The sequence below is a fragment of the Rousettus aegyptiacus genome, unplaced genomic scaffold (genome assembly GCF_014176215.1).
Source record: "Rousettus aegyptiacus isolate mRouAeg1 unplaced genomic scaffold, mRouAeg1.p scaffold_m13_p_2, whole genome shotgun sequence".
In the NCBI taxonomy this organism is placed as follows: domain Eukaryota; kingdom Metazoa; phylum Chordata; class Mammalia; order Chiroptera; family Pteropodidae; genus Rousettus; species Rousettus aegyptiacus.
Window position 1 is genome coordinate 94,766,556 of NW_023416295.1, and position 19,804 is coordinate 94,786,359.

Sequence of the window (19,804 nt, forward strand, 5' to 3'; positions counted from 1 at the left end):
TGAAAGAAAAGGGAGAGAACAAGAGGATGGGGAGAATAAAAGAGAAAGAAAGAGTAAGAGAGATGTAAAATATTTTTCGTACTGGGGTCCGAGTCAAAAAAAGTTTGAAAGCCACTGTTCTTAATTAACATACCATGCTGTCTCCTCAAAGGTAGGTGAAGAGAGTCACAGTTACACTGTTAACACTCTACTATACCATTTACCCACTTTCTGGCATAGCAATAATTATTTCTGGACTAAGGTGTCATCAATTCTTATTATTAGGTAATCTTACTCTCTACAATACTACTCAGGTTCCCAAATTGCCCAGAGAACTCACAGAGGCAGAATATTTTGAATTTGGGAGGTAGGAGTAACATAGTGACATCTGTCAGACAATATGAAAATTACTAGCTTCTGGTAGTTCACAGTGTCAACACCAGAGCACGCTACATTCCTGTTCATGCTATCTCTGTGAAGCTGGATTTTTAATGGTTGCTATAATTTAAAAGCACAGAACAGTAGTGCACAGAAATAAATACAGAACCAGAAATGAAGGTAGTAGTGTCCAATCTGATTACAAGATTTGAAGAACTGTGAAGTGCTCAACGAGCACACATATCAGTAAGTTACTGTGGTGATTTAAGAATAAAATTAAAATACTATTTTTTTCAATTTATGTATATTACTAATTTTGAAGTGATTAATAAAGTTTGGACATATATATTTAAATTGTACAAACCTAGTTACTACTGTTAGGAACTCTAAGGCATTTATTTTGGCCTGTAATTCATGAAAAATTTACGTATTGCACTGGGACCAGGAAAGTTTGGGAGCCTATGCCCTATTATAAATAAATGGACTGCTTTAAGGAAGTTATAACATTAAGTCTAAAGTCTAGCAGTTAAGTTTAAGGAAATTTCAAGTACTTTTTCATTCTGTGCATGTAGAACAACATAAGTAGATTTTGTTTTTCATTAAAAATTTCTCAAAAATATTCTCACATTGATATAATTAAACATGAGCTCTTTTTTTTTTTTTTTTTTTAAAAAGAAATCTCAGGTCTTTATCTGCTCTAATCTGCTTCAATACTCTAGGATCCAAAGGAAAACTGCCTGTGAAGTAATAACTACTATTCATGCAAAAAACTTATCACTAAAAAAGAAAAAGAATCTCAAGTGCAAAAATATTACAGTTTAGCAGCTACTCACCTCTCATCTTACCTCTCTCTGTCAGAGGCTATGACAGACATTGCCCTACTTTATGAGCAAATACTACTATTTTCAAAATAATGAAATAACATCTTACATATAACCTATGAGCATTCAAACAAATGTGACCTTTGGGACTTATCTTATGAAATTTTGAACCATGTTGTCAGTATTCAGATGGGATTTATAATGAATCAAAGCTACTACTGTTCGTACTACATCCACAATAGACATAATATTTTCATTTGGTACTTTTTATTAGCCTACAGTTCAGCTTAGTTCTAGTCAATGAAATACACAGTGCTTTCTAAGTTAAAAGACTCCTTTTATAGTACTTTTTAGAAGCTGGGATAGAGAAAGAACACCATAGAAGATAATTCCTGTGAGCTAAAGAGCAAGTAAAAGATACTCAATTTTAAGTAAAAAATCTTGGGTGGCATAAAGGAATCATCGATTTACCTAAACAGTAATTAGTAACTAAAGGGATGCTCTGCTATTAGTTTGAAATAAAAACATGGTCCTGGAACATATTTATACTTTAAAAGTGAAAACAAAGATGTAATTATTAGCAAGATGACATAGGGAAGGATCCAAAGCTAAATAATAGAAGAATGAGAAAGAGCTGCTATAACAAAGAAACTCCTTCACACTAGCAACACCCCAGTTAACTATAAAGGGAAGAAGTCACTTCACTCAAAACTCAATGTGTAAATTTTCTCAATTGCAAGTACTGAGAAACAACAAACACCCTACACCTAAGGCCTATGGACTTATTAAAGCGTTCTGTTGAAAATCACAAATGGGGGGAAAAGGAAGAGGGAAGCAGAGAAGAAGAAAGTAAGTACATGCTGACTCGACAGAGTCATTTCATTAAGAACTTACTTTATGCAACAGTTTATACTTATTTTCAATCAAAGAAGCTGACATCTGCTAAAATAACTCTCATCTTAGTGATAAAAGAGATGGGATATACTAATGAGCACTGGCATGCTACAAATAGGGTGGCTCTTGCCCTGGAGCCCATCAGCAATTCCCAGAATGGTGACTGGGAAAGAGGGTATTGTCCATACTATTTGCACATGAAAGCTCCCCAAAACAACCAGGCCAAAATACTTCTGTTTGAATGTCACGAGTACATAAAAGTTTGTGTGTTGTGTAATTATTTGGAACCCTTCTGAGAGATAGAATAATGATAAAATGGGAGGAAAACACTCTTAATTAGGAAAGATCCAACTAGAATACAGGCATATCTCATTTTATTGCACTTTAATGCACTTCACAGATGATGTGTTTCTTATGAATTAAAGATAAGACCCTCCACCAGCAAAAACAATTATGACCTGCTTTATTGCAATACTTGCCTTACTGCAGAGGTCTAGAATGAAACACACAATATCTCCAAGGTGTATGACTGAAGATAGGTATATTTTCCCTGCTATAGAAAGTCTCTGATTAGGCCCTCTTCCACATCTGGAAATAATTGACAGCCTTGAATCATATTACTTCATTGCAGTAGGACTTCACCCCTAGCAAGGAGAGCTATAGGATCTACTTAATAATACAATAATTTAATCTATCTCCTATTATCTTTGAATTTTAGTACTGATGAGTTTAACCATATTAAGGCTGCAAATAAAATAAACAAAAAAGCAGATCTAGAAATAAAAAGAAATGCCCTCCAGCACAATTTTACATAAAGAGATAGAAATACATAAGTACAGTGCGACTGTCTTATCGCTACAGGAAATTAGTAGCCAAAAAGGTTCACTCTTCCTGTTTCTATTTCTACTTCAGTGTTAATGGGTTGAGCAATTACTACATGGAACAAGCCCCTTTAATACCACTTGGTCTACTTCTCAGCAGTAAATTCCACTCCCAGGCTTGTCATGGCTCATTTAGATAGTACAGTGAGTTTCCTGTATAAGTCTGCTCCAAGAGCTTACAGAGTTTAAGATATAATGAGATATGAAGGTGTTTATCGTGAGGTGGAATAGAACTCTGAGACAACGCAACAGAAACTTGGTTATCACAAGCAGGCTGGGAATAGAAACTTTTTTTTTTCTTTAATGTATTTTGGAAAAATAAACTATGTTTTACACAAGGTTTGGATAAAAATGAAAGATTTTAACAAAAATAATTCTCCACCTTACAGAAACTTAAGAGAACATTTCAGAAATAGCGATGAAGAGGAGTAAGCACATCTTTCATCATTCATTGTCTCTTGTCTGCTCTTCATAAAATTTTGGTTCAAGAGAGTTGTAATTACCTCACCCCATGCAACATGGCAGAAATTTTACCACCGATATTCTGTCTAAAAAGTAGCAATCAAAATCGTTTTTATGTATTTTGAGGACTTCAGGAAGGAAAATTATGTATATGAAAGTAAAGGCCAATGAAAATTATAAGAGGAGAGGTGAAAAAAACAATGAAAATAAATTTGGTTTAAATTGGAACTTATGCTTCTGATAAATATTATAAAATAGGTCAACATAAAAGGACCCTTTCCTCTTGCTCTAAACTCATGAAAAAAACTACATAAAAGAGAAAGCAAAAATTAGGTATTAAGAGTGATCTAAAGCAGAAGTGCCAATAACGAAGATTGAACTCAAAGTCAAAGCATTAATCAGAGATTAGGTGGAATTGCTCATAAGGTGTAAAAACCTAGGTTATAGGCTTTAAAATAGGTATCAGTCTGTGGCCTGTTAGGAACTAGGATGCATAGCAGGAGGTGAGCAGTGGGCAGTGAAGCTTCATCTGTATTTGCACCTGCTCCCCAGCACTAGCATCACTGCCACAGCTCCACCTCAGACCATTAGGCATTAGATTCTCATAGGAGCACTGGTCCCTGTTACCAAAAAGGATGGGGACCACTGCCTTAAAAGCTAAGAACTAAGAAAAAGATTCCAGGATTCTGGCTCAGGGGGAGATGGAAATAATGTGGTATATAAACCTAAACAAAGTCCCAAAGCTTGGTTCCATCTTTAAAATGGGGATCAGAAAAATTCTGCCTACCAGCCCAATGCAAAGAATCCAGATCTATGGGTGAGAAAAGAATCACCCAGGAGAAATCACTGGTATAAGAGAGAAACACAGAATTCCAAACACAGAAATTCACATAAAAATTGGTCTAGAAATAATAAAACTCACTATTTCAAAAAAACTCAGAGTCAATCTGAAGAAATAAGACTCCTGTGAAAAGTAGCCTCACTGAAGATGAGCTCATAACCAATGATTACAAACCATATAAGAAAATAAATTTTCAAGAGAAAGTAGAGTTACAACAAACAGTTTCCAGTAAAGACGGCTGAGTGCTCTCCAACCAGGAGCATCATTGCCTGGAAGAGGAGTTCCCACCACATATGGCTGTGAAAATCAGTGGGGATTCAGTCCTGGTGAGACTGTGAACTGCACTAGACCCAGGCATCCTCTTATAGGGCCCAGGCACAGAGTCGCCAGCTGACAAACTCTCGACTTAAGCTCCAGTGAAGGAATAGCAGCTTGGAAAGTATCAGGGACACACAGGGAGGAACTGAATTGTCTGGCATCAGGGCAAGGGCTGGAGGGGCAGCTCTCTCCTGGATGGAAGTGCTGGCAGGTGCTACTGTTCTTTTGTTGAGCCCTCCCCTACACAGCTGGGAGGAGCAGACAGAAGTGCTAGCAGGTACCACTGTTCCTCTGTTGAGCCCTCCTCACATGTAGCCATTTACCTGGCTAACAACACTTGTTGTACCCTGGTGATTCCCTGAGACCCCACCCCCACACAATTAGTATACAAGCCTGAACCTCTTTCAGCAACAGTTACACACAAGTGGCAGGCCTCAGCCTATGCCATGTACTTTTCCTAAACTTTCTTAAAGGTCCACATATCCCAAACGAGTAGCAGCTGCCTTGGAGTGCCCTATATCTCTTGCCAAGCGGCCCCAAGTCTGACACTCGTCTCAGTTCACAACATAAACTCTCTCAGGTGTCTTCAAGGCCAGCACAGGCAGCTACCAAACACAGTTCACTTTGTAGCTCCTACCAGGTGGGCCCAGAACAGGCACAGGCAGTAGCTGACTTTGGCTAGCACTGGAGCCCTTCCTAAGAGACCCCAGAACCAAATACCTGGTGGCCAGCTTCAGGCCACACAAGAGCATCCAATTAGTGAAACAAATTACATATCCAAGGGTTAGCAGGCACTAGAAGGATGCTAAAGTTGGATCAGTCCCCACAAAACAGCTACTCTGCTACAGTCACAGCCAATACTCATAGCCAATTAGCCTCAGGGTCCATCCCAACCTCTAATGTGTCAATAGCAATCAAGGCTGAACTACAAGAAGAGACCACACAACCCGTACAAAGGACAACCTTAGAGCACTTGGCTTAGGTGATAAGGGAAACGGTTCCACTGGGCATCATGGGACATCTACTACATAAAGCCACCCTGCTAAGACTAGAAGAGCAGATCTACCTAATATATAGAAACAAACACAGGGAGACAGATAAATTTAGGAGACAAATGTGTCCCAAACAAATCAAGAGGACAAAACTCCAGAAAAAGAGCTAAACGAAATGGAGGCAAGCAATATATTAGATACAGTTCAAAACACTGGTTATAAGAATGCTCAATGAACGTAGGAATAAGAATAGATAGAACTCAGTGAAAAATTTAAAAAAGAGAACCAGTCAGACATGAAGAATACAGTAACTGAAATGAAGATTACAGTAGATGGCATTGACAGCAGACTAGATCGAATCAGTGATTTGGAAAGACAAAGCAGCAGAAAACACCCAATCGGAACATCAACAAGAAAAAAGAATAGAAATTAATACAAATTGCTTAAGGGACTTCTGGGATAATATCGAAAGTATCAATATTTGGATCACATGGTACCAGAAGAAGAAGAAAAAGAAAGCAAGGAACTGAAAATGTATTTGAAAAAATAATGACTCAAAACTCCCCTAAGCTGGCGAAGGAAAAAGATCTACAAGTTCAGGAAATGCGGAGTCCTAAACAAGATGAACTCAAAGAGATCCATACCAAGACACATCATAATTAAAATGCCAAATATTAAAAACAAAGAGAGAAACTTAAAAGCAGCAAGAAAAAGCAGATGACTACTTACAAGGGAGCTCCCATAAGACTGTCAGATAATTTCTCAACAGAAACTTTGCAGGCCAGAAAGGACTGGCATGAAATAATCAAAGTGAGGAAAAGCAAGGACCTAAAACTAAGACCACTCTACCCAGCAAAGCTAGTTTCCCAGACAAAAAAAAAAAAGCTAAAGGAATTCATCACCATCAAACCAGTATTAAAAGAAATGTTAAAGGGATTTCTAGAAAAAGAAGAGAAAAGAAGAAAGGAGAAGCAAGGAAGAAGAAGGAAGAGGGAGGAGAAAAAGAGGAAGAGAAAGAGTAATTATGGGGTCATTTTATAAACTATATAAATGTCTAACCAATATACTGTATACTTGGAATAATAAAATAAAATTAGAAAAAATAATGTTTAGACAGAAAAAAGAAAATATAAATAACTACATGCCTATCAATAATCACTTTAAATGTAAATGGATTAAAAGATCCAATCGAAAGACATGGGGGGGGAATGAATGGATAAGAAAACAAGACCCATTCACATGATGCCTACAAGAGACCCACTTCAGATTAAAAGACACAGACAGACTGAAAGTAAAGGGATGGAAAAAGATATTTCATGCATGTGGAAATGAAAAAAATGAAAACTTTAAAACGAAGTCTATAACAAGATACAAAGCAGGACATTTCATAATGATAAAGGGATCAATCCAATAGGAGGATATAACCCTTGTAAACATTTATGCAGCTAATGCAGGAGTACTTAATTACATAAAGTAAATACTGATGGACATAAAAGGAGAGCTTGATAGTAATAGTCACAGTAGGTAACTTAAACATCCCACTGACATCAATCGATAGATCATCCAGACAGAAAATCAAGGAAACAGTGGCCTTAAATCGACCATTAGATCAGATGAATTTAAGTGATATTTTTAGAGCACTTCACCTCAAGCAGCAGACTATACATTCTTTTCAAGCGCTCATGGAACATTTTCTAAGATAGACCATTTATTAGGCTATAAAACAAGACTCAATAAATTTCAGAAGACTGAATATCAAGCATCTTCTTCGAGCACAATGGTATGGAACTAGAAATCGATTACAAGAAGAAAACTGAAAACACACAAACACGTGGAGGGTAAATAACATGCCACTAAATGAATAGGTAAAGTCAAGATCAAGGAAGAAATAAAAAAATACCTTGAGACAAATTAAAAGGAAAAACACAATGACCCATAACCAAGGCATTCTAAGAGGGAAATTCAGAGCAATACAGGCCCACCTCAAGAAACAATAAAAAATCTCAATTCAACTATCTAATTTACACCTAGAGGAAAAAAAAAAAAAAGCCCAAAGTGAGCCAAAGGAAGGAAATAATAAAGATCAGAATAGAAATAAATGAAATAGAGTTTAAAAATACAATATAAAAGATGAATGAAACCAAGCACTGCCCCTTTGAAAAGACGAACAAAATTGATAAATCCTTAATCAGATAGAAAAAAAGAAAGAGGGCCCAAATAAAGAAAATCAAAAATGAAGATGTGACAACTGACACCAGAGAAACACAAAGGATTATAAAAAAAGAATACGATTAAAAATTGCATACCAACAAATTGGACAACCTGGAAGAAATGGATAAATTCCTGGAAACACACAGTCTTCTAAGACTGAATTAAAAGGAAATAGAACATCTAAACAGACTGATAAATACTAACAAAATCAAATCAGTAACTACCAACAAACAAAAGTCCTGGAATAGATGGCTTCAATCGTAAATTTTACAAAGCATTCAAAGAATTAGTGCCTATTTTTCTCAAAGTATTTGAAAAAACTAAGAAGAGGAAAGGTTTCCAAACTCATTTTATGAGGCCAGCATTATACCCCGATTCTAAAACCAGACAATATTACAAGAAAATTATAAGGCAATATCTTTGATGAACATAGGTGCACAAATATTCAACAAAATAGTAGAAAACCAAAGTCAGCAATACGTTAAAAAGGTCATACATCACGAGAGAGTAGGATTTATTCCTTGGATACGAGACTGGTTCAATACAAGTCAATCAATAATATGATACATCACATAAAAATGAAGGATAAAAAACATATGATCATTTCAATAGATGCACTTGACAAAAGCCAATACCCATTTATAATAAAAACTCAGCAAAGTGAGGATAGAGAACACGTCTCAACATAATAAAGGCCATATATGACAAACACACAGTTAACACCACCTAATGGTAAAAAGTTAAAAGCGTTTTCCTTAAGATCAGAAACAAGACAAGAATGTCTACTTTCACCACTTGTGTTCAACATAGTATTGGAAGTCCCAGCCACAGGAAAAAGTAAAACTGTTATTATTTACAGATGACCTGTTACTATATAAAGAGCCCTAAAGATTCTACCTAGAAACTATTAGAGCTGATAAATGAATTCAGTAAAGTAGAAGGATCTAAAATTAAACATTCAGAAATTGGTTACATTTTTATACACCAATGGCAAACTATCAAAACAAGAAATTAAGAAAATAATCACATTAACAGTTGTAGTGAAAAAATACCTAGGAAAAAGTTTAAATAAAGGGGTAAAAAACCTATACTCAGAAAATTATAAGATATTAAAGAAATTAAATGCCAATAAATGGAAACATATACAGTGCTCATAGATAAATAGCATTAAATACATTAAAATGTCCTTACTACCCAAAGCAATCTACAGATTCAATGCAATCCCTATCAAAATACCAAGGGCATTTCCCTTATACTCAGAATAGTTGAGTATCTTTTCATATGTATACTGGAAATCTGTATGTTGGGAAATGTGTCTGGATCAGGTCCTCTGCCCATTTTTCAGTTGTTGTTGTTGAGATGTAAGAGCCCCTTATATATTTTGGATATTAGCCTCTTTTGTGAGGTATTGCTTGCAAAATTTCCCATTCAGTTGGTTGCCTTTTTGTTTTGTTGATGGTTTCTTTTGTTGCACAGAAGCTTTTTAGTTTGATATAGTTCCATTCATTTATTTTTAATTTAACTTTGCCTTTGAGACAAGTTCAGAAAAACACCTCTGAGACCAAGGTCCATAAATTTAGTACTTATGTTTTCATCTACGTGTTTTATTGCTTCGGGTCTTATATTCAAGTCTTTAACCCATTTTCTTTCTTTTATGTATTTGTACTTATTTTAATTAAAAAATGTTTTTCAATTACAATTGACATTTAATATTATATTTTAGTTGTAGGTTTACAACATAGTGGTTAGACACATATAACTCAAGAGGTGAACCCCCACCCCTTGATAAGTCTAGTACACAACTGACACCATATACAGTTATTACAATTTTATTTACTATGTTCCCTATGCTGTACTTTACAACTACATGACTATTTTTAAACTGCTAATGTGTAGTTCTTAATCTCTTCATATTTTCACCCAGCCCCCAAATCCCTCTCCCATCTGCAACCAATAGTTTGTTCTTGGTATCTACAAGTCTCTTTCTGTTTCATTTGTTCATTTATTTTGTTCTTTAGATTCCACATATAGGTAAAGTCATATGGTATTTGTCTTTGTCTGTCAGATTTACATAACATAATATCCTCTAAGTCCATCCATGTTGTATCATTTATTTAACTATTTGTCTTTTGACTGGAGCATTTAATCTATTTATAATTAAAATAATTATTGATAGGTATGTAGTTCTCTATTATTTTTTTCCTGTTTTCTCTTTTTTTATGTTACATGTCTTAGCTCCAGTCTTTTGTTTTGTGTTTACCATTAGGTGTATGTAAAAAAAAATAAGATTTCATATATACAGTAGTCCTTTTTCTTCTGATAACATCTTCATTTGCCTGTGCGAGTTCAATCCTTTACTCTTTCCCCTTTTTATGTTATTGTTGTTACAAAAGATCTCTTTGTTCTCTGCATTTGTTTTCAAATTGTAGAATCTATAGTCAAAAAACTGCCTCATCCCCTTGAAACTTCATGTTATAATTGTTTAATGCTCTATCTCAAAACACAATTTCAGTTCCCCATTTCTGTCTATTATTTTACACCAGTATCATATCTTTTTTTTTTTTTTTTAAGGTGAGGCAACCCTTGGTTGACCACGCTGGTTGCAAGGACCTTGTCATCTTACAATCCCTTATTTTTTATTTTTTTTATGCCTACAGCACCTAGTCTTTCTAGGTGGTCTCCTATCCAAGTACTAACCAGGCCTGACCCTGCTTGGCTTTCGAGATCAAACAGGATTGGGCTTGTTCAGGGTGGCATGGCCGTAGACATATCTTTTTGTTTCTTTTCAACATTTCTCCTAATACAGGTCTTGTGGTGGTAAATTCCCTCAGCTTTTGTTTGACTGGAAAAAATTCACTTCTTCTTTATATCTAAAGGATAACTTTGTTGGATATATTATTCTTGGCTGGTGGTCTCTCTTTTAATATTTTGAATATTGTATTCCACTCTATCTTAGCTTGTAAGGTTTCTGATGAAAAATGCAATGATAATCAAATGGGGTTTTCTTTATAGGTTATAGTCTTTTGGTCCCTGGCCACCTTGAAAAATCTTTTGCATTAACTTTTGATAGTTTTAATATAACATGTCTTGGAGAAAGCCTTTTTGCATTGAGAACATTAGATGTTCTGTTGGATTTTGAATAGAGGAACCAGCTCTTTCTATTGCTTTGAAAAGTTCTCACTGATTATTTTTGAATGGGCTCTTTGTTTCCTTTCCCTCTCCTCTCCTTCTGGTGTACCCATTATCCTTATATTGCTCTTTATAATGGAGTCAGATAGATCTTGTGGATTTCTTTCATTTTTTTTTTCTAACTCTCAGTTTGCTCCTCCCTCTTACTAGATTATTACTAGATTTCTATCTTCAAGCTCACTAATTCTCTCTTCCATCTGGTCTGCTGTGTTTCCCAAGCTAATTCATTCTTTATTTCATTTAAAAAAAATTATTTATTTTAATTAGTTTCAAGTATACAATACATTGGTCAGACATCTATATAGTTCGTAAAATGATCCCCTCAATTACTCTCTCCCTCCTGTGACCCTCCACCTAGCCAATGTATTAATGCTAACTGCATTCCCTATGCCGTGCTCCCCATCCCCGTGACCAACCATCAGCTACTAACTTTATTCCTGTTCTTGATACATGTCTTTTCTTTTTAAAGAAGCCTCTACAACATTTCCTGTAATACTGGCTTGGTGGTGATAAATTCATTTAGCTTATTTTTGTCTGCGAAGCTCTTTATCTGTCCTTCGACTCTAAATGATAGCTTTGCTGGTTAAATGATTCTTGGTTGTAGATCCTGGGTCTTCATTCTGTCGAATATTTTTTGCCAAGCCCTTCTGTCCTGCATAGTTTCTTTTGAGAAATCAGCTGCCAGTCTTAGGGGTGTTCCCTTATAAGTAACTGTTTTTCTTTTGCTGCTTTTAATATTCTTTCTTTGTATGTAACCTTTGGCATTTTAATTATGACGTGTCTTAGTATGGACCTCTTTGGATCCCTGATTTTTGGAATTCTCTGAGCTTCCTGGAGTTTTATGTCCATTTCTTTCACCAGATCAAGAAAGTTTTCCATCATTATTTTTTCAAACAGCTTTTCAACATCTTGATTTTCTTCAGTTACACTGATCAGACAGATATTGGGACTCTTAATAGTGTCCCATTTCTCCTTAAATTATTTTTAAAGTCTTGGCATCTTATCTCTTGCTGTTCTGATTGTGTGTCCTTGGCTTTCCCATCCTGTAGATAAGGCATTTGATCTTCTTCTTTATTAACTCTGTTTATTCCTTTTTTTAATTCCATTTAATCTACTTCTCATCTCAGATAATGTGTTCTTCATTTCAGACTGGTCCCCTTTTATAATTTCCATTTCTATTTCCATGTGTTTTATCTCTTTATCGAAGTTCTCTACACTTCTAAAAGTTCATTGAGCATCTTTGTAACCAGTGTTTTGAACTCTGCAACTGTCAGATTGACTCCATTATATCTGGAACTCTGTTCTCTCATATGGCTTCTGCTTCTTTGTCTTCCCAATTTGGCTATCTTTCCGTGCCTGTTTCTCTGTACTAAGCAAGGCTCCTAAGTCTCTCAGTCTTATTAGTGTGGATTTGTGAAGTAGGTGTCCAGTGGTACAGTCCTGAGAGGGGTTCAGCTGCAGGTCAAATTTAGCCCAAGCCTCTACCCCTGCGGGGCCACCTGTTAAGATGCAGGAAGCAATCCACAAATGCTGTGCTCATAGTTGCCTCAAAGGGCCCCACCAGAAACCGAAGCCAGCTGTCTCCAGTATGAGTCTAGGAGCTGCTCAACAAGGAGCACCTGATTCGCTGAGGACACACCTGAATGTGGTTTGGGTGGGGCCACGAGTTGGAGGAGGCAGAGTTTCAGGGAATCCTCTGGGTGGAACAACCTCTGTTATCCAGTTTGATGAAGTCACCGGGAGGGGGAATGGCTCAACAGGGAACAATAGATACTGCCGGCACTTCCATACCAAGCGAGTCTCACCTATGCCCTCACTCCGACAATGTCTCTCTGTAAGTCCCTGGTGCCCCCTGTGGGCAGCCTAATTGGCACTGGTCCTCAGAGCGAGCAGGTCCATCACTGCGAAAATCCGCTGGTGGATGTGGCCCCTTTAAGAGGCTTCTGCTGCTGCCGCAGCCTCCATCTCACTCAGCTGCTCAAGATTGGGCAGCCCAGCGTCCTCGCCCTGTCCTACTTTCTGCTGTTGCAGGGCGATTTCCTGGATTTCTCCCTAGTTGTATGGCTTGTTCCTTCCAGGCGATTTTTCCTTGCTGCTGCTCCTTGTTTCCATTACAACTTTGATTTGATAGCCAGAGGGGTAAACAGAGCCTCTCTCATCTATGTCATTTTTTCTGTCTTCATCTCATTTACTGAATTCTTCAGCTCCAGAACCTCTGTTTGGATTGTGATTATGGTTTCAACCTCTTTGGTAAAGTACTCCTTTTGTTCGTTGATTTTATTCCTGAGCTCACTGAACTGCATTTCTGAATCTTCTTATATCTTGTTTTTTGCAAACTGCAATCTTAAACTCTGTCATTTAAATCACAGTCTTCCATGTCTCTGAATTTGGTTTTTGGAATATTTAATTCTCTTTCAGAGCTACATTGTTACCCTGAATATTCATGGTACTCGATGGATTGTTTTTCTGCTTTTGCAGTACTAAACTCTTTAGGTACTATTTTCGTTTTAACAATTCAGCAGTAGATAAGTAGATGAAAGTAGAAGAAAGCTTTTGTTTTCCAGTAGATGTTACTATAGCACATGTTTTTATTTTCTTTTACCTGCACCACTGGGACTTCTGGGATGCTGGTGGGGCTGTGTCACCTTCACTGTGAATTCCCCAAGGAGGTGGGCGTCTCCTCTGTGACCAAATTGTCTCAGTCTTAGAGCACCAAGCTGATGGTAGGAGGTGACTGGCGATGAGCCTCCAGGCCTGTGAGATTCTGGTGCTGCCTCCTGTAACCGGAGGCTACCAGCTATCTGAGGTATCCCAGCTGACTCAACTGGGTTTTGCTTCAGTAGGTGGGGGTGGGCTGTGTAGATGGTGGTGACTTCACTCTCTGTGGCTTTGCTGTTTTCCTAGTAATGGCAGCCACCAGTTCTCGGCTGCCACACCTCTATATTTCCACCCTATCACTGGGTTTAGCCAGTGTGCACCGGCTACTCAAACCGGAATGTTGCTTCTATCCCTCTGGCCCTCTAGATTGGGAATGCCTGTGCTGCAACCCAACACCTCCTATGCTGCTACGTCTGCTGGGCTGTAGCAAGGTCCAGGCTGGGTCTGAGATTCCCATCTCTTTCTCTCTATCCTGCCTTTCCCCTGTTTGTTCTGATACGCCCACCTTCAGATGTCTCAAGGCATGGATCTTTTGGACGTATTTGTGTATTGAGCAGGGAGTCCTCTTTTGAATTACAGACGTCCAACTTGTAACTTCAAGGGGAGAAACCAAGAGTTATTCCTCACTTTGCCATGATGATCGAGACTTGATATTTTAGAGTAGTTTTAGGTTTACAAATAAATTGAGAGGGAGGAACGAGCAATTCCCAAATGCCGTTTTAAATTCATGTGTTTTAAATAAAATTAGAGAAATATTTCAGCCATTACTTTTTTCAAAATTTAGTTTCCTGTCTCTTTGTTACTCTTTTATCTTTCTGGAGTTCCAGTTATATGTATGTTAATTAGCCCATGTGATACTGTCCAACATATCACTGAGGCACTGTCCATTTTGTAAAAAACCTTTTTCTTCTTGTTTTTCAGGTTGAATAATTTCCATTGATCTGTTTTATCATCAATGTGACATTTTCCTTTAAGTCTCTGAAGCATATTTATAAGGATAATATTAAAGATTTTATTTGTTAAATCCATTAAGACTTCTCTGAGTTGATTTCTACTGCATGCTTTTCTTCATGATAAGTCTTATGTTACTGTTTCTTTGCATGTCTGGATATATATTTTTTAAATCCAACACAGGCTATTGTAGATAGTAGATTGTAAAGACTCTGGATTCTGTTATTTTTTTCTGAAGAGTAATGATTTTTAGTCTAGTGGGTAAATCAGTTAATAGTTTCTTGAATTTGTGTAGGCTTTGGATTTATCCTTAGTGTGATCTGCTGAAAGCTCAGGTATTTATTTCTCAAACGTCTCTAACTAGGTGGGACTCATCCTCAAAATTCTATTTACCCTTTAGACTTTCTTGGAGCTTTCAGTTTTTTTAGGCTAGGTCTATAGTAGGCTTTATTATAGGTCATGATCCCTACTCTCCTAAAACATAGCTTTTCTGTCATCTCACTAAGATATCTGAAGTTTTAACAAGGATTTTCCTACCCTTGGTTGGAACTCCAAATTCCCCAGTACTGCTTTATCTCTAGTATCACAATTCCACTTTCATCTCCATTACTAAACCTTGAGTAATGTCATCTAGTAAATGTGTAGCCCAGTCCTCAGCCAAGAATTCATGGACCTCTGACCCCCAATTTCTTCTCAGTATACTGTTTACATGTAAGTTATTTTTCTGATTTACTCAGAGCATTTACAACTACAGAATCAATAGATCTCAGAAGGTCACCTAGTCAAATAATTACATAATTTTTCAAACCAGGGATTTGAAAATCTTTAGATATTTAGGAAAACTTTTTATTTCAGCATGAAAAAGCCGCAGACCTGAAAAGTTAAATGCAAATTTGATTTTCAGCTGTATCATGCTTTGCAAATATTCAGCTTCACCAATTACAAAGTACTTCATTACTTTATCTCATTTGATTCTCATGACCACCTGATAAGGTGGGTCTAAGTATTATTGGTAAAATAAACTAAGTCAAAATTTAAACACATTCTTTGCCCTAAGAGCTTCTTATAATACTCTTTTATTTAGGAAACGCTTATGATTAAATGGATGAATTACTATCTTCTACATCCAAAGCTTCAGGAAAGTTCTACCTATTTACAGGATGAATAACTACCTATATGATATTCTCTGAAGAACACTAAAAAGGAAGGTCCTGAAAGAAAAAAAGAAAAAAAAAAAACCATACCCAAAATACCTCACATACTGGTATATTAGATAATAGATTTTCTTATAATGGGTATTGTAATTAGATTAAGGCATTAGGTGACCTACCTGCAACAGTTAACCTTTTAACTGATTCATATGTATTTAACAGAAAGGATCAGGGTTGACCATATACCTTCAGTAAAGGAAAAAATAAAAAAAAAAAAAGTAGGTCAATAATCTCCTTTCTCTTTGAAAGATGACGACCTACTTTCTCAATTCATCCCTTCACAGGTGAGAACATTCTTGTACATAAACCATATATTGATAGGTAGAGAGAAAGAATTATAAAGGCTGGAAAAGAGAGGTACTTTGGAGGCCTTTATCAGAAAAGTTTACTTCTTTACTTGCTACTTAGGGATTACTCCAGCCATTTAAGCCCCTTTACAGGAAAAGATCATTAGGGGGCAAAAATATTTTAAAGAATATGGCTGCTTCTGTTCGGGAGTTACATGACTTAAAGATGGAATGGACTTAGGCTTAAAGGGAGGAGACGGCAAAGAATATTTAAGGTTATTTATAACTGATTCCAGTTCAGGTCACAAGAAAAAAAGATTTGAGAACAACATTTATAATACACATGCCTCTACTGGTGAGGACTTGAGCATCACTGTCAAATTTAGAAGCAGGAAAAGGTAAGGAACTATAAGAATTACTATATTTAACAAACCCATTTCTATCACTATCCTATAGCAACACAGAGCTCCCACTAAACTACTAGTTCTGATGAGGAAAGATGTTAGAAACAGTCATGATCACACATTCTTTAAGGTGAGTAGCCTAAGAGAGTTGACGATATGGGCAAAAAAAGAGAAGGCAGAATTAAAGAGTTAACTAAGACTAGGGGGGATATCCCAAGTCCCAATGGATAGTTGATTCTAGATGATACAAACTATGATTTACAATTTTAATTATAACGAGTACTACCAGTGTTATTTGTTTATAGCTAATACAGTACAGTTGATAGTTAGGAGAGCATTATCATTTTCTTTTTTCAATTCAAGTATAGGGAATTTTTATATTAATTTATGTGATTTCCTACAGAATGTTTATTTTTAATTTTTTTTTTAAGTTTATTGGGGTAACATTGGTTAATACAATTATATAATTTTCAGGTGTACATTATAATTTGACATCTATATATTCTATTGTGTGTTTACTACCCAAAGTCCAGTTTCCTTCAGCTACCATATATTTGATCCCCTTTACCAACTCTACCCTTCCCCAACCCTCCTAAATTTGACCCCCCCTTACCCTGTCTACCTCTTCCCTCCTCCCCCATCCCCTACCTTCTGGTACCCACTTGTCCATTGTCCATGTCCATGAGTCTCTGTCCTGTTCATTTGTTGCTTTTAGGTTTATATCTAACATATAAGTGATATCATATGACTTTGAACTTTTTCAGTCTGGCTTATTTTGCTTAGCATGATTATCTCGAGGTCCATCCAAGTCGTCACAAATGGTAGTATTTCATCTCTTGTTATAGCTGACTAATATTCCACTGTATATATGTACTATAGCTTCTTTAGCCAATCATCTATTGTAGGACACTTCGGTTGTGTCCATGTCCTGGTCACTGTGAACAATGCTGCTATGAACATTGGTGTGCAAATTATCTTTTTGGATATGGGTTTTCAAGTCTTTGGGGTAAATACCCAGTAGAGGGATTGCTGTATCATATAGTAGATCAATTCTTAGGTTTTTGAGGAACCTCCATATTATTTTCCATAGTGGCGGTACCAATTTGCAGTCCTACCAAGGGTTCCTTTTTCTCCACATCCTCTCCAACATTTGTTATTACTTGCTCTGTTGATTATGGCTATTCTAACAGGTGTGAGATGGTATCTCATTGTGGTTTTAATTTGCATTTTCCTAACAGCTAGCAATGTTGAGCATCTTTTCCTATATTTGTTGGCCATTTGTATGTCTTCTAGGGAGAAGTGTCTGTTCAGATCCTCTGCCCATTTTTTGATTGGATCGTTAGTTATTTTTGTTATTGTTATTGAGTTGTATGAGTTCTTTCTATATTTTGGATATTAGGCTCTTATTGGAGGCGTTATTTGCAAATATATTTTCCCATTCAGATGGTTGTCTCTTTATATTGTTGACAATTTCTTTTGCTGAGCAGAAGCTTTTTAGTTTGATGTAGTCCCATTCATTTATTTTTACTTTTACTTCCTTTGCCTTTGAGGGCAAATTCATAAAATCCTCTTTAAGTCCAAGGTCCTTGAGTTTAGTGCCTATGTTTTCTTCTATGCATTTGTATTGATTCCGTCTTCTATTCAGGTCCTTAATCCATTTTGAGTTAATTTTGGTGTGTGGTGACAGACCACAGTCTAGTTTCATTCTTTTGCAGGTGGCTTTCCAGTTTTCCCAGAATCATTTATTGAAGAGGTTTTCCTTTCTCCATTGTACACTTTTGGCTTTTTTTTGTCAAAAATTATTTACCCATATAAATATGGATTTATTTCTGGACTCTCGATTCTGTTCCACTGGTCTGTGTGTCTGTTTTGTTGCCAATACCATGCCACTTTCATTACTGTCATTGTATAGTATAATTTGAAGTTGGGCAGAGTGATGCCTCCAGCCTTGTTCTTTTTTCTCAGGATGGTTTTGGCAGTTTGGGGTCTTTTGTGCTTCTATATAAATCTGGATTTTTTTTTTCTATTTCTTTAAAAGATGTCGACAAGATTTTGATGAGGATATCATCTGCATAACTACTTTCAATTTTGTAGTTAATTTCGAGGACTGCCATATATCTCCAAATGGGATTTTTTTTTAATGTTAGCAACTCTACAATAAATTTTAAAATGAAATACTGCAGGACATTAGTAGATAAAGAAATTTAAATACATTCTAGTTTTAATTATTCAAGGTATAATGGAATGATCACCTAACTATACTATCCCCAAATAGCATGAACTTATTCAATTAACCATATTCTATCATCTTCTCAGTTCTAAGCATATTCTATTTTTCTCTCTTAATAGGCAAACGTTATTTAAATAACATAAATTAGATTATATTATTGGACTTTTTTAGGTACATATAAAAATTTATTTTCTGTGTGTGGTAAGTTAGATCTTTATTTAGCCAAAAGGCATCTCAAAGAGTACATTATTTAGCTCACTGAAGTTTGGATTTCTCTGCTAACTTTCCTAAAGGGATGCTACTTATCAAGCAGCCCTGAATTCTCAAAGAAACTAAAGAGCTCTTCCACTACTTAGCCTAACAAATCAGTACTTAAAGTAATCAAATTCATAGTTTGATTAAAATTTTATTTGAAATGAAATATTCGTCTTTTAAGCTGTATTCGTAATGTCAACACAGGGCGAGACTGCAGTAGGAGTCTGAATCCAGAGCAGTAGAAAATGAATTAGTTCATCTAGAAATCTTAACAGCGAAGTTCATGACCTGAACTGGTATTTAAAATTAATAATGCTTATTAGAGTTATTGTTTATTATTTTCCCCCCTTCTCCCATTCATCTTTTCTTTCTTAGGGAAAGAGGGTGACATAAAAGTGCAATAAAAAAAATAATAATAATGGCTAACATAACCACAGCATAAGGAAAAGAAGAACAAATGTGGGAACTGCCAATAAAAGTATTCCTTTTCTTCAGGGCTAGCTAACCAATTCAAATGTTTCTACTGAATCACTGGCAGGCTACCACAGTTTCACATCTCCCCAAAACCATAACCACCATTTATCTGTAACAGATGTTCAAAAATTATAATCATAGATGCTTGGGATAGAAAAGAACTATTAGGATATTACTTTTGGTTTCACTAGGGTCAGGATTATTCTAGAAAACTAGAGTATTCTAGTTCTTTGCTGAAGAATTTTCTATACAAATGGGCTAACTGCCTTTTCCTCAGGAAAGATTTCTTAGATTCAGAGTCACACACATGCATGTTTTGGTCTCCTGCACAGTGCATTGATCCTCGTATTTCTTCTACATTTCAAGTT

At 36.2% G+C, this 19,804-nt stretch overlaps 1 protein-coding gene and 1 pseudogene across 15 annotated transcripts in view; both read right to left on the minus strand.

Moving 5' to 3' along the window:
* Positions 1-19,804, minus strand: part of ERC1 (ELKS/RAB6-interacting/CAST family member 1) — a 467,374-nt gene that overhangs the window by 180,711 nt on the left and 266,859 nt on the right. The gene's annotated exons all lie outside the window — the stretch shown is intronic.
* On the minus strand, positions 10,426-10,544 carry LOC118614157 (annotated as a pseudogene).